Source organism: Artibeus jamaicensis, unplaced genomic scaffold (assembly GCF_021234435.1).
Source record: "Artibeus jamaicensis isolate MK-2021 breed Jamaican fruit bat unplaced genomic scaffold, CSHL_Jam_final contig_3243, whole genome shotgun sequence".
In the NCBI taxonomy this organism is placed as follows: Eukaryota; Metazoa; Chordata; class Mammalia; order Chiroptera; family Phyllostomidae; genus Artibeus; species Artibeus jamaicensis.
The window spans coordinates 1,578,991-1,602,065 of NW_026521766.1; the positions used below are offsets into that span (position 1 = coordinate 1,578,991).

Below are 23,075 nucleotides of genomic sequence, written 5' to 3' on the forward strand. Positions count from 1 at the left end.
GGCTAGGATTATATCCTAAGACCCTGAAAGACCAATCCAAAAGAACCTATGCACCCCAATGTTCATAGCAGTACAATTTACAATAGCCAAGACTTGGAAGCAACCTAGGTGCCCATCAGGAAATGAATAGATCCAAAAACTATGGTACATTTACACAATGGAATTCTGTGCAGCAGAAAGAAAGAAGGAGCTACTACCCTTTGCAACAGCATGGATGGAACTGGAAAGCATTATGCTGAGTGAAATAAGCCAGGCAGTGAAAGACAAATACCATATAATCTCACCTTTAAGAGGAACCTAAACAACAAAACAAACAAGCAAGCAAAATATACCAAAGTCACTGAAATAGAGAACAGGCTAATAGTGACCAGAGGTGAAAGGGAAGGGAATTTCAGGGGAAAGGTTTACAGGAGCAAGTATAAAGGACACATGGACAACAACTAAGAGGGGTGGAAATGGGAGGGAGGTGGGGAGCACTCGGTGGGGGGGGGGGCTGGGATGGGAGTAAAAGACAGAAAACTGTACTTGAACAACAATTAAATAAATAAAATTTTCTAAAAAAGAAAGAAAAACATGGTAAGTGACCTAATCAAAGAAAAATAAGAAGGGGAAGAAAACATATCAGTTCATTTAGAATTTTAGGATAAATTTACTTTTTGGTTGAATGCAAATAAAGTGATTTATAAAATTCCAACTAGAATTTGCCTCTTGGCTAAAATTACCATAAGTATTAAAAAAATAATAGTCATCCAACAATAAGGAAGTTCTTCTCCATGTGTACTTCTGCTCCTAGCTTCTGAAACTCTTTAGAAGCTGAGGTTACACTGTCCTTTGATTAATTCTGCATTGTGCTTAGTGTATGTCATGCACACGAGGGCATTCAATAGTAATTACTGAGATTGCATTTTGATTGAAGAGGACAAGACTGACCTCTGGCAGCAAGGAAAACAATGCCACAGGACTCCCGTCACACTGTAATGCTCCAACCGGTGAGTCACATTTCTCTATCACTTTCTCTCCTAAAACTCCTGGGAAATTTTTTAGCTTAATTTAGTGGTATTGGTTATTGGGAGGTTTGAATGTATAAAAATCTTTTGGTTGGTGAGCTCATTCACTTGCTTAAGAATATTGAAAGCTGCCTGATGGTCTCTAATTGCCTCCGCTCTCCTGTACCCTGTCATGGAGAAAAAAGCATCTATTTTCCAGCACGGCTATGGCTGAAAGCCAGGAACCGACCTCCAGCTCCCAGCGTGGGCTTTCATGTTTCGCAAAGTCATCTAGGAGAGGCACAGGGCACAGTTCTGTCTACTCCTTCCCATCTCCTGGATCGGCCTCCAGAACAGTAGTCATAGCAAACACCCCTCAGTAGAGAAGCATCTGCACCCATGCCTTCCTGTTCCTCAGGGTGTGGCTGCTTGAGCTTTCTCTACCTAACGGCTCCAGGCCCCAGATTTTGCTCGCAGAACTGGTACCCTTTATTTCTGTTGATCCTCAAAACCATGTAGGCTCTCTTAAGTGAATTTGTGGGGAAAAAATGGTCCACTTAAAAAAAAAATCTCACTTTAATATCAGAAACTTGAAGAAATAGGGGGATTCCACAAATTAAAATAACAACACTTTATTCATAAATAATTTCAATAATTGCTCTTTTTGCAATTATTGATGCAAATTAAAGCAACAATAAGTTAAAGGAAATCGACTGAATGCAAGGTCCATGAGGAAAATGAGTAGAGCTTTTTGGTGGTTCTCTGGACTGCAGAGCCTTTGGTGCGGGACGTCAGGATTACGCCCCGGATGCTCCGTGGACTCGCTGATGACCTTTACTTCCATTGTGGGAAAGCCCTCTCGACCTAAAATCTCTGAGCTAATGTCCAAAACAGTCAATTAGAAATTATAACAGTCTTTGAAGTTTTTCATTTTTGAAGTCTCTTTCTATCTTATGAACTACCACAGACAAACTACCATTAAGACCCTCAAAACGCTCCCTCTCCATTAGTTCCTTTCTCTATAATTCTCTCAAAGATAAACTTTTAAGATACTTTTTAACAAAGTTAAAGATCAGGAAAGCAACTGAGCCAGCTCAAAATGATTTAAAGATTAAAGAGTCTCTTCTATTACAGAAAAGGCAGCTGCTTGGTGAAGTTTCTTTTTTTTTTTTCTTTCTCATTCTCTCTTTTCTTTTCTTTTTTTGAAACAGAGATTTGACCTCTATTCACTCCAATTTACCTTGACTGGGGAAATTCAGTATTAAACTGAAAATTCTGTGAACGTTTTTAAAAATGGTGAAAGGTGTTTGGGTTCTATTAATTTATATTAGCACTTGAAATAACATCTACTATTGATAGACACAAGAAACTAAATGCTAAAGTAAGTTTAATGTACGTATAAAGGAAGAAAAGGTTTCACCTAAATGCATTTTTACTTACATAGTTTCTATAGATGCACAGCTATTTCGTCATTTGTCAAATTGTGTAACTAACTGCTTAATTTTTAACTTGCCAAAAAACATCTTTTGTTTTAATGATGATATTCTGACTGACAAATAAACCCCATCATGGCATAAAATCAGATTTTGCTTTCGTAAAGAATCCTAAGGTTGTTGCACTTCTTTAGTACCAAAAAAATCAATATGAAAATAATTACTTCTTGCAAAGAAAGGAGCCTTCCACAAGCCCTTGTCTTCTAAGTAAAGGTCCTACAGTACTGTTCAGTTGTCCTCCGCAAAACGATTCTAAAAATAAAAACAAGTACAAGCAGAAAAACAGCTGGTTTTCTTTCCATTTCCTTTCCTTGAGAGAGCCACAGCAAGATGTAATTCTAGGCTTTCTGTCCAAACGTAATATGCTAAATCAGTTTCTCTTCTGCATCTCCTCTCACCACTGGTGTTTAGCAAAGAAGGTTTAAGAACTACTACTACACATAAATTATCTCATGCTTCCTACGGCTGGACCCCTGTGCCATGAAGTGGCTCAAATTTATGATAAACACAGGATGTGAACAATAAAAGAAACTATTTTTGCAGCTGTTGGCCGCAAGTCTACATTATTTATAACGATAATATATTGTGCCTTCCCTAGGAAATTGTGTAGGGCATACCTGCCACATTCATCTGCTGGGTCTTGTGAGTCACATGGCTCAACGCCAGAGCAGTGCACAGCGGTGCTATTCAAAACTCAGGGTGACTGGAGCTTGCATTTGGGTCTCCAGTGGCCCAGCCATTGCCCTTCAGTTTCTAAAGAAGCCCAGGCTCATTCACAGAGGAGTTAACTAATGGAATTTTCACAATCCCAAGTCAGTTTTGTTTAATTAACTTCATCTGATGTGCGTGTCTCACTAAAAATATTAAACTGAGAATAGTGTCACTTTATAAGGCTCACATCTGTACCTGAGTTCTGAATGTTCGAGTTGCTGAAACATTTCTTTCTAATTTGATTTTACCTCATTAACTATCTTTTTTAAGTGATTTTATTTATTTATCTTTAGAGGGGAAGTGAAGGAGAGAAATATCAATGTAGGGTTGCCTCTCGTGCATCCCACGCTTGGGAACTGGCCTGCAACCCAGGCATGTTCCCCGACTGGGAATCAAACCTCAATCTTTTGGTTCTCAGGTCCCCACTCAATCCACTGAGCTACACCAGCCAAAGCAACTATCTTGAAGTATCTTAATATCCATGGGGAAGGTTGCATCCACCCAACTGGGTCAAAATTTCATGGTCTCTATTGGCAATCACCAGTTTAAGTTATAGTTGTCAGTAAAAATATACCATTTGCAAATTTAGTATTGATGGAATCAGCCATACATTTTGTAATCTTTCTGTGGTGCGCAGAATAATGGTCCCCAAAGATGTTTGTGTCTTAACACCCAGAACCTGTGAATATGTTACTTTATATGACAGAAAGAACTTTGTAGATGTCCTTAAAGACCTTAAAATGGGAACATTATTCTGGGTTACCCAGAAGGGCCCAGTGGACTCCCCCAAGTCCTCTAATGCGGAGAACCTTCCCCAGCTGTGCAGTCAGGGAGATGGTTGTGTAAGGATGCAGCCTGCACTTCCTTACTGTAAAGATTAAGGAGGGTGGCCAGGAGCCAAGGAATGCAGGTGGCCCATAAAAGTGGGAAAAGACAAGGAAATGGATTCTCCCCAAGGGCCTCCAGAGAGGACTGTAGTCCTGCTGATACCTCGGTTTTATAGTCCACTGAGACCTGTGTCAGGCTTCTAACCTACAGAGCTGTAAGATAATAAATTTGTATCCCTTCAACTACCAAGTTCACAAGTAATTTGTTATAGCAACAAAAGAAAACTATTACACTTTCCTAGCTATTATATTGTTCTAACCACTTCTTTTGTGGGAGAAAAGTTGCCGAGGAAAAAAATTACTGGACTGGAGAGTGTGCTGTCCTGCAAACGAAACCCATTGGTGAGTGTGGGAGTGCAGGCTCCAGCCCCAGGTCTGCCGTGAAATGAACACGGACACTGGGCAAAGCACATCGCCAGGTCCCTGGAGCGTGAGGTTCTTTCCTATGGCTGGACAAAGTGTCTCCTTCCAGGTCCACATTGCCCATACCACTTCCTCTAATCTGTTGGGTGCTGTAAGCCAAAGGGATCCCTTTGCTGTCATATTTCATCGCCTCATGCTTCACCAAGTCTGCAGACCTGGCATTCCCATCTAACAACAGGAATAAGTTTAAATACCTGTAAAACTTAAGACATTCTTACTATGACATGAAAACACTGCTAAACCAATTTTTAAAATCGCCCTGCCTAAAACTGCTTGGAAACACTTTCTGACTGAAGCGTGAAGGAAACTGTAATCTTTCTAGAACATTCTACATAAACTGCTACTTGTATCGGTTAAGTCAGCAGGAGAATATTTTCATGGTTATCTTAAGGGTTCAAAGCTTTATAAGTATTTTCTTTTATTGCAGAGTTAGCTACTCAATAGACTAAATTATATCACCCAAAACATTAATACGACAAAGAGAAAGCCCTGATATAACATATTCTGAAATGTAATATAGTCTTCTTTTCAACAGAAGCCTTATGAAAGTGTTTCACTGAAGGGGTTTTGGAAAGTGTGGAAACGGTTTATAGAGATTCATTTTTTTTTTTACTATTTAACCTGCCATAACGTAAAATAGGTAGAATCATAAGTTATCTCTACTTTTCAGGAATTTTTTAATAGCAATTACCTAGCAAGTTTTCAAACACAAAAACAGGATTAACTATGATTATATAAAATAAATTAAAAACAAAGGATTTTAGCATGTTTTCAGGGTAGAGAGAAATTTACAAAAGAAGTGTTTATGATATTTAAGATAAGACGGATATCCTCACATATAAGTAGCTAAATTTAAAATGTTAACCTTCCCTGTGTGCTCTTTCACAACTGCACTTCCCACTGACTGTAGCGAGGTGAGTGAAGGACGTCAGCAGTCCACTAGATAAATACAATCTCACACAAAGCAAAGCAGAGCTGGACAGCAGGGCACATTCCAGAAGGCTCCGAAAACACACGAAACCAAATGCCAATGTTAGTCAGCGTCTCTCTAGAAAGGGGCAGTCTAAACCATTCACCGACATCTCAAAAGAGCCATCTGTCCACCTCCTACACGGAATAGAGGTTCAGCTACAGAAAGGAATGGGGGCGCTCCCCACCGCATCCACTCCATTCCCATTCTTTTTCCTCTTGCAAAGCTACCCACCCATCAATTAATTAGAAGCTGCCTTTACCTGCCACCTCCATGTAAACACAGCATTACAGTCCCCACAGAATATGCCAAAATAGTTCCTCCGGAATCAAGAAGAAACAGTGTATGACGAGCACTCTCCTAGGAGCAGGACTCTCAGAACCTAGAGACTCAGAAGTGGGCTGGTAGGAAGAAACCAGTCTTGTGCGTCTCACTCATTGTTTCTTCCTGAGGTGCTGTGAGTAAAAATACGGAAACTGAAAACTAAATTTTCAGGGGAAATACCCGTTCATTTGATTGTTGTCGGTGATTTACACATTCTTTCATCAAGCTGAACACAACTGGCTTATCCTTAGGAAGCCTATGTTCTGTGGTAAACTTTTCTGAAGCACTAATTTCATTTATTGCAAAACAGGAGCATTATTTTTACTATAACATAGTGAGGAGCATTAAAAGTATGAAATAAATATGCAATAATGATTATCATTATACTTTAAACTTAATATATTGCCCCATTACTAAATCCCTGTCCTGCAATATGTTTTAATTTCCTTAAAATAAAAATTCACAACCTAACTCAGCCCTTCTTTCTCATAGTATCTTTCAGTATCATCCTAATTAGACCATTCAAATGTTAATGTTTAAGCTGGATAAAACATATAAAATATCAACAAAATATATGTAATCTGCACACTTGAAATATAGCCCCATTTGTATTATAACAGCTGTCAAAGAACTTTAAGAAATTTATGTCATTCTAATAGTTCGAAATAAAAGGCTCTGCTGTGTTAGCAGTTGCCGCTAACCAGGGCGAGTAGCAGGCACCGCACTGTGCATTCACAGTCATCTGTAAGGCTGCCCCAGGTGCTCAGGCACACACAGACCCTGGCTACAAACTGTGCCTGTTCTAGGTAATTGGCTCGAAATACTCCAATACATTATGATTTCAGTCGGTAGTGTATCTTGGAAAGCACAGAACCATTCACACACCTGAAACAGGATAATAGAGGCATTTAGTAATTCTCTGACATGCAAAAGAAGGCACTTACCTTCCTTTTCTAGGGACGTCTGAAATCACACTGGAAACCCAGCAAGCGAGAGAGGGGCTTTATTGCAGAGTGAATCATCCCCACGTAGATGCTCTGAACAACCCCTGTATGCATACTGACATCATCAGGAGAGACTTGGAGGCAGAGGATACTATGGTAACCAAGCAATGTGCTGGGAGACAGAAGCCTTTAATTGCTTTAACAACTTCCTGGGGCTGGAGCTACCAGGTTTGGATTTGCTAAGTAGGAAATGAAGGTTGTCACAGACACGGTGAGTGTGACACAGAGCAAGGGGACTCAATGAATTCTGAATCTATTCATTGCGATGTGACTTTTTAATGACAAATGTCATTACATGATTCCATTAGCAACAGTCCTCTCACAGCTGAAGTTCTGACGAAGTCACAGGTCAATAAATAAAGCTCACAGGTAGCAAGAGTATAAGTATTCATAAATGGTTTTCTTACTGAACAAACATTAATATTATTGCATCAAAAACACCCTTTTCCTTGAGGGTGAATACTTGATTCCCTCTGAAAAGAAAGCTCACATATGTGCCTCCGGAGGTCAGCGTACTGATAACAATGAAAACTGATTCTCTATTTACTTCTCCAGGAGGCGGCAGCTGTCCATTCCATTTATTTCCAGGCTCCAGCAAAGCCTCGCCAACACATCGCTTATCCAGAAACCACCTCCAGTGAAATGCCTAATTATGACTCGTAGATAAAATCAGAAGAAATCTGCCATCTCACGGCTACACAGTCTTCTTGATTAAGTCTCTTCCACCACAGGCAGAATTACTTAACTTCTAACAGCCCTCAAAGCTACAGATAATTTCAGTCTTCCCTTTGAAGTGTCTGTCCTGCCCTGCATCTGTCATCCACATTCACAGGAATATAACCCCTCTTAAAAATATCACGTTTAAAGTAATTGCTTAAAATAACAATGTTTCAACATCAAACTGAGTCCATAATGATATATCATGCTTATTTGATCAGATGCAATGCTTTAATATGTATATAACTTATCATCTGTACTACAAAAACTATTGTTTTCTTCTCCATGAATATTGGATTGACATGTTTTTAAACAATACCATGGTCTAATTTTTCTACTGCAAATACTGTAATTGTAAAGATAAGCAAATAACTCGGCAGGTCCTCTTTAAGATAGTCCTAACAATAAAAAATGAAGGTTGTCCTTCAGTACTGTGTACTTAGATCTAAGCTATTTCAAAGAAACTATTATTATCTCTACTTCTATTTAGATGAAGCTAAGCCTGCTTTTAATGTTTCCCTTGTGAGGAAAAAAGCATACAAATGAACTGCAATAATACTGCTTGCAAAAATAGTAAAATAGAATAAAACAGCCATACTATACAATTCAGAAAACTATACAGAATTTAAACCTATTGAGCAATTTGAACTTTTCACTACTGCGGAAGAGAGGGAGAATTCTGAAAGAATGATAAAGTCTTCCCTCTCAAAAACCACAGTAATTCGGTTTCCCCAAACTTAGGTAAAGTGAGGAAGCTTTACTACAAAAGTCAACTTACTTCCGTCCTTTCACCTGATCTTCCCGAAGCCAAATATGCAAATTTTATCATGATATAAGTGAAAATAATATACATGCAAAATTTGCCATGATTTAAGTGAAAATAGCATCTATATACACACATCTATACATATGCATCATACATAAGTTAAATTTTAAAGTAAATGTATTTGTTTATTTAAATATATATTGAAACTGTCAAGAAGATACAGACCCAGTTGCTAGGAGTGTTTACTTCTGGGGAGTTTCAATTACAGATTGGGAGAGTCTTCCAATTTTTATGTTGTATACTTTTAAATTTTTAAAGGTTTTTTTAACCATGGATATGAATTACTATTGAATTTGAAAAATAGAAATCCATCTAAATGTGTTCTGAACTTGCAATCCTGGTGTACCTGCTCTCAGGGAAGACCAATGACAGTTCCAGAGGACTAGATCCTAAAGTACTAGCTGACGATTTCAAGGTTGTTTCAAACAACTTACTAGGGAGATGACCCACCTGTCCAAACAGAATTAAGATGGGTAAAGAAATAAAGGTTATCTATACAACACACACACAAAAGAGCGCGGGTTTATCGACTTTTCCAGAGGTGTGATGGTCATAAAGAAATAGTCCAACAGTAAAACTAGTTTGTTAGATTTTCTCTTAAAGATACCATTTTAAAAAGAGCCTATCCAAAAATAAGACCAAACCGAAAGGTCTCTGGCCACTACCAAGGCTAAAAGGAATGTGAAAGATTGCCAACAGGAATAACAACCGAGGATCAGTGAGACAAATGGCCCCAGGGGGCCAGATTAAGCGTCCGGTTAAAGACGGTTGCTTTAGGAAACAAAGGGGGCCACATTTCCCCAACCCCCACTTCCTAACTCCAGGCTTCATTGAGTTTTCCTTCTCCTCTGAATCTGCAAACACAGCTCCAGGTGTCACGCTCAGGTCGGTGTTCTGTCTCCTCCAGACACTCCACGAAATGTTCTGGTCAGCGCAGCCTCACCACCTTCTCAGAGATCACAAACTCTTTCTTACGTTGATAACTAACTCTACAAAAATCACCACCTCCTTCCCCACGTGTAGCACCGAGAGGCCCTGTGAGGTACACACCCACATCAGGCCACTCACAGCACAGAGCCGGGGGCAGGCACAAAATCTACCCAGTACCAGCACGAGCTTCACCAAGCCCTGACTTTTTTTCCTGGATAACTGTATACCTCCTTTTATCTGCCCAAAACTTTAGGAAATCTACTTATTTCTCAGTGGAGCCCAAGGCTTCAGAGACATCCAAACAATTTTATAATTTATCAAACTGAAAGGAAACAAAGACCAGAAGGCAGAGGGGGAAAAAAGATATAGCACATTTCCCAAAGCAGTAACCCCCTGACTGGCAAAGTATTATAAATCTCATCAACTCCCCCGCAGCCACCTCAATCCTTCAATTGAAGCCTGGGGGTCAACAAGGCCGTGAGCTTAACCAGTTTCCTAAACTACAGTGAAATCAGAGCGGTAGGCCAATTCAGAAGCAATGGGGATTAAAGTGCTACTTCTGAGGGGAACTTGGCTGGGCTACTCAAAGCCCAGCTTAGACCAGGCAGCTGCAGTGGCCAGCCTGCCTCCTCGCCCACATCACTGTTCTGAAGATAAGGCAAACACCCTTCACCTTAGACTAGCTTCGCCTCATACTTTATCTCAAACTTCCTCCTAGCTCAGATGAGCAACCTTCTTGGCTCCCCTATATACTTTTCCTAGTTCCAGTTAAATATATGATAAGGACTGACTTATAAGAAAACAACAACAGTGGTATATAGAATTTTTTGATTAGCATTTGGGTTTAAATTTGTTAATTAAAACAAATGCATACTGACTTAACGAAAAGGTACCACAGAACTTCCAATGGCAAAAAAGTTCTAATTCTCCATCAGCCTTAAGTCCTGCCAGTGGCCAGACTTCACTGATCCTTCTCCTCCTTGTGGCAGTCTCACAGTTTCCCCCCAGCATGGATCCCCTCTAACAGTCATCCCAGAACGCTCTGGTCCCCTTGACTTCGGTGTCTCACCCCTGGAATTGTTCTGTGTGTCTTTGTCCTTGATGAGGCTTCACAAACATTGCCTTACCACAAAACCCCACAATCCTAAACGGCTCCCCCCATGGGTCACGGAATCAAGTGCAGGTCTCACAGCTTCAGCATAAGCCCCTCTTTGTCAGACTGCTTCTGGGCGTTTTGAGCTACAGCAGTTAGACTATCTGACACACTAGAAGCTCTCAGCACTTTCCCTCCTCCAGACTTCTGCTCTTACAGCTTCCTCCTCCCGTAACCCCACACATGCCCACCTGCGGTCACAGATGGGTTTTTCCTCAGAAATTCCAGTCTTCTCTCTCTGCCTTACAGACTGCATGCAAAACACTCTATTGCTGAGTTATTATCATGTATCTTGTTTTCCTACTCATCTCAATCTTCTGAGAGGCAGAGACAAAGTTTTTATTTGCTTCTTATGCTCCATATAGCACCATACCTTACACTTGTCATTCACTTGATAAACACTTATTGAATAAATGAGCAAAAATTTTATGCCCTAGTTATTTTCATTTTCCAAAGTATTTAAGATTAAATTACGTCACGTAATCTCTGAAACAACCAAAGGAGGTAGGATGAAGGAGAAATTGGAATTTCTCCTTTTTGAAATGAGAATAAACAGAGGCTCAAAATAACGCTGTCACTTCTCTTGTGTCACATGGCTTCCAGGTCCCCTGATTCCCCCATACATTACTCACCCAGAGGTCTACTGCTTCAAATGGCAGCCAGAAAGGGGGTGGCGTCCTAGTCCCTTACAGGACAGGACATCCACTGTTTCTGAGGAATTAAGACCAAAGTGGCCTTAATTTTCCTTTCTCACCGATGACCCATCATCTCATACTCATTCGCCATAACATTCTCAAGCCCACTTACAAGGCCTGGGAGAAACATCTCCTGTTACCCATTTCTCTTCCCTGTATTAGCTAATAACATCTTACAGAAGCAGCTTCCTCTGCTCCATTTACCAATTCAGAGTAACTAGCACTGTTGGCAAACCCCTGTATTTTCTAAACATCAGTTCCTAATTCTCAAAAGGAGAACTATGCCTGCTATCGTAGTTATGAAAACAAAGATAGTGCACAAAGTGCTTGCACATCACAAGCCCTTAAAATGGTAGTTATTAAAATTAATGATAATGAACGAAACCATGGGGAACAGGACGACAGCACCTTCTCGAAAGGCTGCATTTGTGTTCTGGACGAGTGCTGTAATTGGGTAATGAAGAAGCAGAAGTTGTCGAGCAGGGGCCTTTAAGAGCTCGAATAATCAAGTGCGGGGGACCGTAGGTGTTTTGCTGCTTAAAATGAGGGTGTTGGTCTTTTCCAGTCTGACATTTCCATGTGTTCCGAAGCAGTCTGTAGCAATTTTCTAAACTGTCCCCACACAAATATTTGCCTTCTGCTGCGCCTAAGCCCAGCAGAGTGTCCTATGTGTGGGTACTTCACTCAGTTCAGACCATAATAGACTGAAATTATTCAAAGTTTTACCCTTAAAGAATCGTAATTTCGCTTTCATTTAAAAACCCAGGACTAGATCCCTACCTATACTGCTCTGAACTCACCCACAAGTCAATTAACTTGAACATTTTCCCAAAACTGAACACAGATTATAAAATCTTCCGTGTTTTTATTCTAAAAGTCAAAGGTATTATAGATGATGGCTTACACTAATACCAAAAACTTATTTCAACATTTCATGATTCTAATTCTGATTATAATTCCCTGAGGAGGCGCTGGATTAAGTTCTAATATACTTTTCTAAAGAAGCCAGTTTTAGATAAGTTCCCATTTTAGTCCCTCAATTAGTGGAACTTTAAAATACCTTTTCCCTAGGATACAAAGAAAGAACTTGGAGGGAAATGCAGAGCGTTTGTCTGGATCTCAGCACAGACACTGCACTCGTGAAATAAAAGGAAGCATCGGAGGGGCTAAAGACGCTGCCTGCAGCCTGGGAGGACCAGCAGAGCTGAAAGGGGCTCACAGCAGGATCTGGGCTGTAATGCTTCTGAGTGAAATCCTTTTGTGCGAGGGTCTCACACAGGGCATCCAGGCAGGGCTGTGTGTGTCTGGATTTAAATTAATCAAGTCAGTTCCACAATGCTGAGGTTCCTTCTGTTTAACTGGTTACGGCAGGTTTGCAGGCAGTTCCCAAATGATATCAATAGCTTCTAAAAGGTCAAACGCAGCAAAGCACACCCAATGTCCTAGCGTAAAAAGCATCAATAACTTCTCCCTCTGTAATCTACTGGGTAGGACTTATTATGCGGTGGATTATCCCATTTTAATCAACTGCCCTGGTTTTCTTCTTTTCATTTTTTCTCCCAAAAGTTAAAACATAGTTACACATTTTAATAACGTACATGACCAGACTGTTTGCTTTGTTCTACAGTATGTCGGGCTGACAACAATATGGATAGCCCAGCTGCAGCACCGCATTTGGCACTGGGAGTGGGGGACGGTACAAAAAGGCATGGAGTGGAACTATTGTAGTCAAAAGGGGGCAAGTACAAGCAAAGCATCATCTGTGTTATTAACACAAACTCACACAAAAAAAGAAAGATATGGCTATGATAAATGCCACTGTCAGGTAACAAATGCTCAGAAAACAGCATGGATACAAAAAGGATGAACCCAAGCCAGGTGGAAAATTCCATCTGGGTTCCAAACCATGCACTCTAGACCTTTGGGAGCTTCTTTAAAAATCCAGTGTTTGTTTTTCCCAAGCAGTAAGGGACTGAACGCATTTTTGTAAATCATTAACCATGCATCTCCTGGGCACCGAGTCAAAAGGAAAGGGAAGAGAGATAAACCAGGTATATTAGAGCCTAACATGACCAGGACCAGCTCCTGTCTGACAACGCTGGAGAAACAGGGACTCAGAGGAAGTTCCATGCACTCACCGCAGCCCCCTCCGTCCTTTACCGTCTCTGACCCCGGACTGCACTGTCGCACGGGTTTTCAGAGCCCAGCGTTTGGTCTGCATCCCAGCTCTGCCACCTCCAATCCCTGTGATCTTGGGCAAGCTCCCACACTTTCCTGGGCCTCACTTTTATCACCCATTAAAGTATGGAAATCATAATCATACCTCTGAAGGTAGCTGAGCCAGACACAGTTTCAGGTGTTTGCAGTGCAGGGCTGAACAAGCCACACAGGGCCACTGCAATCAGGGAGCACGCATTCTGGGTTGGGAGACAAAACAATAAACAATTAAGTAACAATTTTATATATAAGAAAGAAACATATAAAATTTTACATGTATCTTTAGAAACATATCATAGGATGATGAGATAAGAAACTGTCCAGACACCAGAATAACTTAATACAGTTGTCAGAGAGAAATCTCAGTCTCAGAAGAAATGACATTTGAATGAGAAGCAAGAAGCAAAACAAAAGAACACAGCCTTCTAGGCATAGAGATCAGCAAGAACAGAAGTCCAAGACAGAAATGAACTCAGAATGCTCAAGAAACATAAAAAAGCCCAGTGTGGCCCAAGGATAGTGAAGAGTGAGCAACAAGTAGAGACACCTATCAGACAACTAAGTGAAGGAGCTAAGTAACAAATGAATGTGTGAATGGAGCCTGGAGTTAGAGGATAAACTTGAAAATGTAAATTTGGGAATCACCTACTCAACACAAATCTCTGTAAAGCACCCAGCACGGTGCCTGAACACTGTGATTATTGATAACCGATCTCTCCCTTCCCATTTTTCCAAGTAACCGAGTTGACATTTGCACTAGGGAGGTTGTCAGCATAACAGACAGAAGATGGGTAGAGCTGGGTTAGCTGAGGAAGAACAGACATGTTTCACGTTGACTGCCAACTTGGCAGAATAGTGGGAACACCCTGGTGTTCCGTGTTGAGCAGGACCCTGGGGCCAAACACGAGCCTGCGTAATGATGTGTTGCATTATATGCAAAATACATAAATGGTGACAGATTTCCAAGGCTTTGGCATTGGCAGTTTTGTTCACTGTTTTATTTATTTTATATTTGGTAATTATTTCTCATAATAATATTAATTAAATAACATCACTATCCCTACTTTATAATTTAAAAATTTGAGGCTCAGAAAGAATAATTTACTTGGTCAAAGTGACCAGCCTTTAAATACTTAAAATCTGGATGTCTCTAACTCTGGAAACTCTGATCCTACCCAATGTGATATGTATGTGTAAGTAACTCAGTTAACTCCTTATTTGATCCCCCGAACTATACTTCAAGAATCTTTCTAGCTGAACCAAGTATGAGTTTAGTGTCTGGTTCTAGAATAGAATTTCATATACAACCATCAGTCTAATTCTGGCATGTTCACAGGTTCCTAAACTCACTGAAGAAAGCATCTAAGCTCAATTCTTTTCTGTGTTGACATTAGTGGAAAATATCCTGGTCCTTAAAATGACAACTCCTATTTGATTTAGTGATCAGGTAATCTTGCAAGCAGATGACAATTTTAGCAACTGCCCGAATTCCCTTGTTTTAGTCATTGCCTACATATTCTTCAGCTGATAAATTCACACGTAGCTGCCTTTTAAAACGCACATACACACATACACTTTTATTATGTTAAATCACTGCCACTGTTGTTATTGTTAGTTCATCTACAAAACTAAAGATTCATATACTTTGACTAAAGAATAGGAATTTTTAGGGACTTAGTCCTAAGGAATAGGAATATTAAGGATGTTTTTATCCTCACCCAAGGCCATTTTTTTTCATTGCCTTTTAGAGACAGAGGAAGGGAGAGAGAGAAACATCAATGAGAGAGAAGCAACAATTGGTTGTTTTTGTTACGTGTCCAGACCAGGGGTGAGCACCCAGAAGGGGACTCGAACCCACAACCCAGGCATGTGCCCTGAAGAAGAATCAAACCTGCAACCCTTTGGTTACAGGACAACACTCCAACCAACTGAGCCACACAGACCAGGGCAGAAATTTTAAGGATTCTAGGGCAGTGAGAAGTAAAAACTCTTGTACAGGTTACACGCTAACCACAGCACAAGCGAAAAAGCCCCTTGATGCTGAACCCTGCATGGCCCTGTCCTTTCTCCCCATCCCCATGTTATTTTTTCCCACCTGTTTTCTGTGAGAGGGCTTCGTAACAGGAAAAAAAATATGCCATACACTACATTGATTTGATTCCAGCAAACTAACCAGAATTTGAATTTTTATTAGCAAGAGCCATAGGCAAAAGCAATAATACACTATATCTATCAGAGTGGTTAGTTTTATTCATGAACCCATGCTGGGTTAGGGAGAAAAAAATGAGGAAAAAAGCTAACTTCAAAGCATTACTGAGAGATGATTAACTCTTTAACCACAAATGAGAATCCCACACTACTTTGATGTGTAAGATGTGTTAGCGCCCACATTTAAAGAAAGGACATCTACAATAGAAGTTTAACTATTAAAAAAAATCCAATGATACACTTCTTTTGCATCTTGAAAACCAGTAATTACCTGAGGGAATAAACAAAACTGAGACTCAGCCTCAGAAATTAAGCCTTAAATGCAAAGTATCCAAACAATATTTCTCCCTCACCACACAGTTCAGTGGCAAAATGCCAGTAATAATATGTTCAGTGCAGGAAATATAACTCTTTAAATTGGCATTTTTTTCAAAGTTGCCCACTCCCTAAGGTACTTGGAAATTAATCAAGCTGCATACGCATCTTTACCTCAAAAACTCAAGTAAGCTTACTCGGAGTATTATTAGATATATAAACTATTCGGCACGTGATTGCAAAGACTACAGTTGTGTAACTGCTTGTGCCAACACTTCGCTTGATATAAACACTGACAAAGATCCAAAATTGCTGACCTTGGCCCCCTAAGCAATCTCTATCATTCATAGATTCTATGCCATGTTCTATTTTTGCACAAAAACTGACAACTATCATTTAGTATGTATAATTCTTACAGGTTATATAAAAATAGGCCATGGAATATACTGTACAAATTTCAAGAGAAAATGAAAATTACTTAGAAGAAAAGTGAGTGGATTAAAATATATGATTTTTCATAACAATGGCCCAATGACAGGAAAGATGGAAGACCGATACCATGTACTAAAAATGGCTTTTAACATGTAAATTATCAGATATGCAACATTTGTTAAAATACTTGTATTTATCTATCTGAATATATTTAAAAATTCTCAAGACCTAAATGCTTAACATTACAATTTTCCCTTCTACCAAACTGACACATCTCTATCAATAACTACCTGGAAAAATATGCAAGGCAATATCAAAAAGAATTATTGTGCTTCATTATACATGATGAAAATGCAGTTTTTTAAAAAATATTCTGGGTCTGACATTCAGTTCTGTGTGCTCGTACGGCAGGTCAAAAGCCATTAGCCACCTGCTGAAAATACATACTAGAAAATAAAATGTCCTTCAGATTCACTCTGTGTGTAGTATTCTCAAAATGACCGAGGTTATATTCTAAATGTTTAAAAAGTGTGGTGCCTCAAAAAGAAGTATATCCCTAGGCCAGAAATCAATTTAGAAATAAGATTTAATGATGATCATATAATTAAGAACATTCACACTGGATAAAGAAAGCACTATGTCAACTATGAGTGAAATTAATACATAAAAGAACCAACCCACTCAACACTATATGGATACTGTCTCCTTTTCTAATAAAAGTAACAAATTCAGTATGATTCCGAGGAGTCTTAGGACAGTCTCTCTTTCCATTCTATAGTCTTCTGGGGACTGACTCAGCAGTGCTTTTGTATCTTTAGGACATTCCACAAGTGCGTTCATGTACAAAAAACAGAACATCAGCCCCGGTGCTATTGAACCCAGTGAATCCACAATTCGGCCTTGTTACCATTTTGACATCTGGCAACGCAGCATATAAATACGGCTCTCACTCACTCTCCCATCAGCAGGTTCTATTAGTAATTATAAGATAACTGGTCACTCAGCACTTTGTACAACTAGGTACTGAGCTAAGTGTTTGACACGTCCTAATGCATTTAATTCCTCATAACAACTTTATGAAGTGGGTAATAGCCCACTGCCATTTTACAGGGAAGGAAATCAAGGCACAAAAATGTTAAATAACTTGTTCATAGTTATACAGAAAGCAGGTAGCTGCATTTCAACGAGGGAAACTTAGAGTTTACAGAATGGGATGGGCAACCACAGGGAAGAAAATGAAAAGGGCAAAAGTACAAAGAGTCAAATAAAAGGATTAAATAGAGACAAATGCTTTCTCTTGAACTATTTTCTCTATTCTCATCTGGTTGACTGTGGCCTGCTTAAATAAACAAAACAAGGTAACAATAGTAGCCAGGTTTGCAAGAGCAAAGATGATTCCTACTTAAACTCTAGGCAACTCACATTTTCTTGCCTTACTTAAAAGATGAATCCCTGGCCAAAGTGGCTCCACTGGTTGCAGCACTGTCCCAGGGTCAGGAACTGGATTCTGGGTCGGGGCACATACACAGATTGTGGGTTTAATCCCCAGTTGGGGCATGTATAAGACGGTGGCCTCAGTCAATCTCTCTCTCTCTCTCTCTCTCTCTCTCTCACTCTTCCTTTCCCTCTCTCCCTTCCTCTCTCTAAAAGCAATGTAAAGATGTCCTCAAGTGAGAATAAAAAAAATAAAACAAGATGAATACCTGCTGTGTGGAATACCTGCTGCTGAGACAACAAGTGATGAATAAAGACACATTTGGGTGCCCTGTCAGATTCATGGTCTGCGGAGGCATAAATGGGTATATGTAAGTCCTAGCAGGGATGTCCAACCTTTTGGTGTCCCTGGGCCACAGTGGAAGAAGAGTTGTCTTGGACCACACATTACATACGCAAACACTCATGAAAACTGGGGAGCAAAAAAAAGGAGATTTTAAGTAAATTTACAATTTTGTGTTGGGCCACATTCATGGCCATCCTGGGCCCCATGCTGCCCTTAGGCCACGGGTCAGACACCCCTGTTAGACTATTCACCCACAAACCCAGGTCCAACACAGATAGATGGGGGACACCCAGAGAGGCAGACTTCATGGACTCAGTGAGGTTCTCAGACTGTTAGCTATAGGCTTCCAGCTTTCCAATCTAAACTTGTTTGGAAGAAAAAAAACACCTCAAACTGGTTCCCCAATATACATGCTCAGCGTCCCTTCCAGGGCCCCTAATCTAAAATCTATCATCAGATCATGGCAGGGTGGCCGGGAGGATTGTGTGGATGCCAACGGATATTTGGATTTTCTTTGATTATTTTTAAAAAGACATTTCTCCTTTAAACAGTTTTGCTGGCTTCTAAATCTTCAAGTACAATGTAAACTAAATAACACTTGGTTCATAAAATATGAATGCAAACAAAACGCTCCTGTCAAAATAAAGATCCTAGAATATTTCAAGAAAAAAATTCACAAAACCATCTGATAATGAGGTTGAAAAAGATTCCTTTTTGCACACCCAAAACAAAGGAAATTGAATTCCTGCTTTAACTGGAGACTGTTGCTATTTGCTTAATGGATAAAGGCCAAATTGTGCATATTTGTGTGATTTCAGTGAAGAATCAAGGTCAATCGCCAGATTTTCTCCCATACCAACACAGCAGCAGCACGGTTACAGATGCTCCTTATCTGTTTCACTGCGATTTTTAAAATGTGTTTTTTCCTCTTAGAGCAGCTAAGATTTCTTTGTTTGTCAAAATGGTAGCCATTACGAAAATCACTTAGCTAATAAACAAGGAAATTAGCTAGCAAGTCTGATACAAAACAGACAGCAACAACGCTAATGGCAATCTGTACACACAAATTAAGGCCATAAAGAGTTGCTCCGATAAGCACTTTCACACTGTTCCTGTCCTCAGACTCCAAGCATCTGTACAGTGTGTCAGGGGCCAGACAACAGTTTCAGAGCATTATTCTCGTCTCACTTGGTTCCCTCAAAAATCTCCATAATAAGTTTTGAGTTTTATCTAAAGATATGCAGAGAGAAAGACAGTGGCAGAAAGAGGAAACAAAAAAGTGTCTGGCCAGAGACAGGGTAACTGTCTCTCTGTTCGGTCACTTTCCTGTATCTTTCACTCCTCACTGCCTGGAGGAAACATCTGACACTCATCCAACTTTGTGAAAAGCCTCATAACCTAGAAATTAACACAGTGGAAAAAGGACTTTTGAATCTCCTGAACGATGATTTTGAAGCACACAGCTATCAAGCAAAGAGTTAATATCAGAATTTTCTGTTACATTTTACATGTTCGACAGATACATATTTTTACAGCTGATAATATTTAATTTATTCCCATAATTTTTGGAGTGTAAATTTCACTAAACTTCATATTTAACCAAAGTGTCTTCAGTTTTCTCCAGAAATTTGTCTTAGAAGGCTATATTAAAAAATCATACAAATTAGGAAGAATCTGCTAATTGAGTAATACTAATATCTTCTCTACACTTCTGCCAATTCATTCCAGGAAAGTTCTTTCCACCTGCTGAAATCACAGCTTTGCTCTACTGTAGGCAGGGACCATTCCCGGGCTCTGCTGAGAATAGCGTGCTGCCCCCCCTCCATCCTCTGAGGGGGACCCGGTCTTCACAGCCAGTGCTGCATTACGCTGGCTTCAGCCTGACAGAAATAGAAGACAATCAATGACAGTAATTCATGTTTAAATAACCATTTAAATAAGAAGTTATGGCTGGTAGGGTTCCTTTAAATAGGGAGCACCTTTAATGTATAGGGGGTGGGCAAAAGTATGTTTATAGTTATGAGGACCTGAGACAGAGTTTATTCTTATATTATTACTTATTAATTATCTTATCACTTATTTGTATTCCAACTGGAAACCTACTTTTGCTCACCCCCTGTGTTTAGAAGGGATTTCAGATTACAAGAATTAAATTCACCATCAACCTCTCACATTAGTATACGGCCCAAACTCCAATTCTTCACAAAGCCAGTTAGTGGCAAATGGGGACCACACAGCATGTCTTTGAAAACTTAAGGAAACTGCACACCCAGTGTCCCTAATGTGGCCCAAGACACCTCAACAGCCAACTGCTTGATAACCAGATGAAGAAAAAGGCTTGTGCAATTGCCAAATGTCTCTTACAGAAATACATTCATTTCCTGGAGCTTGGTAAGTATTTGTTTTGAAAGTAACCTTATAGTCTTTTCACATGTCTTTTATCATCACTGGATTGGAGAGCAATTTACAACAACAAATATTTTATACATCTTTAACATTTTTCTCAGCATTATGAGTTTGGCATTATCTTTGTCACTCCCATACCCTCCAACATACACATAAAACCATGTATACACACACATGTGTATGAAACTTAACTCAGTGTTAAGTTTCATATGCCTGAAGTGAATTTCCTAAATTCTCATCATACTATGTTTAAATATAAATGGTAATTTCAAAACAAAATGGCTCTAATTTCTATTCATGGCAAAAAGGATTGGAGAGTTGCTCAAATACTCACTCTGCTGTAAGAAACACAACTCGACTCAACAGTCAATTTATTATTGTCTTTCTTATTAGCATGGGTACAGCTTCTCAATGCTTGCATACTGCTCCAGTAAAAATGTCAATTGCTGTACTGTTTTAAAAATACTTGGAGCAGACCGAAATGAATGTGTTCATTATAGCTATAATATCCTTCAAGAAACTCCTACCATGTTGTAAATAAAACCCTAGAAACAAGCAATGTGAAGTTATCTGGAGAAAAGAATATATATATTTTCAATACATACAGGGTCTGGCACAAATAACTCCTTTTTTAATGTACCAGTTATCTATACCAAATCTTTTATTACAAAATCATAAGCATGTAATTCTGTAACATAACAATATCACACTCCAGCACACCATATGACATTTTAGGTGACATGTTCAAGTTGCTGTCCCTCTCATGCGAGACATTCATGTTCGCTACCAACCGCACTCAATGGCATTATCTGACGGACCCTGTATATCCTAAGGCTGAGTGCCGAATGCTTTTCAACTCAACAGCAGGGTGAGTTTTTCTCAGCCAGTATTAAAGAAAGGGAATTCACCACCAGATCTGTCTTGTATTCAGAAACAAACCCCATATAAATTTAAGTAATCTATCCAAATGGTTCTTCATTTGTTTTTAAATTCTCTTTATTACTTTCTTTGGTAACATTTGGCAAAACATTGAAAACAGAAAATCTATTGGAGAAAAAGTGTAAGTCCTTGAATAAAGTTGCTTTGTTACAATATCAATAGGAAAAAAATGATTCCCAGCTGGGGCTACTGCTGTCTTGGTGGTATTTGCATGTTCCGCACAGGTCTGCACGGGTTTTCTCTGGGTCGTCGGGGCTCCTCCCACATCAGAGACGTGGCTGTTAGGTAAAGGGGCGTGTCCACAGTGTCCCAGTAGGAGTGTGGCTACGGCATGAGAACGCCCGGCGATGGAACGGGGTCAGCCTGCCCAGGGTGGGTGCCTTCCTTGTGCCCTGAGGAGCTGGGATAAGCTGTGGCCACTGTGACCCTATACTGGAACAAACAGGTTGATAAAGAATTCTCTCACTTATTTTTATTCACCTTTCTTAAATGTCTGTATAGCTCACAATTATTCCAAAGTTTAATATCAGAAGGGTCTGGGGTCTTTATTTAGAAGTTTAGTGATGTTTTTGTGACCAGATATGTGCCACCTGCTTAACTCTTTTTTATATCAATTAGCCTGTGGCAAAGCTGCTTTCCCCATGTTTCACCTAAAGGTGCAGTGTCCAAGGGCTACCGACAACAGTAAGTAAGGACTTGCTGTAGTGGCAAAAAAACCCAACACACAACCAGATTAATATCTTTAACATATAACTCGGTCTTCCAAATAGAAAAGAGGAACATGTCAAATCAACCTTAACCCAGTGATTCCACTGCTGGGGAAATATCTGAAGAATACGGAAACACCAATTCAAAAGAATTTATGCACCCCTATGTTCATAGCAGTGTTATTCACAATAGCCAAGTTCTGGAACAGCCTTCATGCCCATAAGTAGATGAGTGGACAAAAACACAAAAACAAAAAACTGTGATATATCTACATAATGGAATACTATGCAGCAAAAATGAAAAAGGAATTCCTACCTTCTGCATTGGCATAGCTGAAACTGAATTATTGTGTTTAATGTAATAAGCCAGTTGGTGAAAGACAAATACCATATGATCTCACCTATAAAAGGCATCTAATAAACAGAATAGAGTAAAAAGCAAAACAGAACCAGAGGTATGGGATCACAGAACAGACTACAGGTCTATGAGGGGAAGGTGAGGCAGGGACTGACTGAAAGGTGAAGGGATTCATCAAAGAACATACATGAAAGACCCATGGACGTGGACAACGGTGAGGGGACTGATTACGGAAGTGAGGGGTGGGCTGGGCGGAGGTGGGTAAAGGAGGAAAATGTAGGACAATTGTAATGACATAAACAAAAAATACAAAATAAAATAAAAAACTGAATCAGAAATGGCCACTTTTAAGTAGATGTTGATATTGACTTGTTCCATATTCTAATTCTAATAGAAATCCTATAATATGAACAATAAATAAATAAATAACCATGACATATAGAAATACAAGTGCTCAACAATTATATAAAATGCTCAAGACACCAATACAAATTAAAATAAATGATTAGGATTCTTCACTTACTCAACTGGCTGTTAAAAGAAAACAAGCCCTGGCTGGTATAGCTCAGTGGATTGAACATGGGCCTGTGAAGC

General features: G+C 39.6%; 1 protein-coding gene across 14 annotated transcripts in view; it reads right to left on the reverse strand.

The window, feature by feature from the left end:
- The window catches only part of PAM (peptidylglycine alpha-amidating monooxygenase), a 278,484-nt gene that overhangs the window by 220,072 nt on the left and 35,337 nt on the right, over positions 1–23,075 (reverse strand). For 13 of the 14 annotated variants that reach the window (XM_037142660.2, XM_037142659.2, XM_037142657.2 and 10 more), the window contains exon 2: positions 13,443–13,536. The gene's annotated coding sequence lies outside the window, so the exon portion shown is untranslated. Of the gene's footprint in view, positions 1–11,056; positions 11,136–13,442; positions 13,537–23,075 lie in introns of those variants that run through there. The other variant, XM_053663654.1, reaches the window with a different exon arrangement.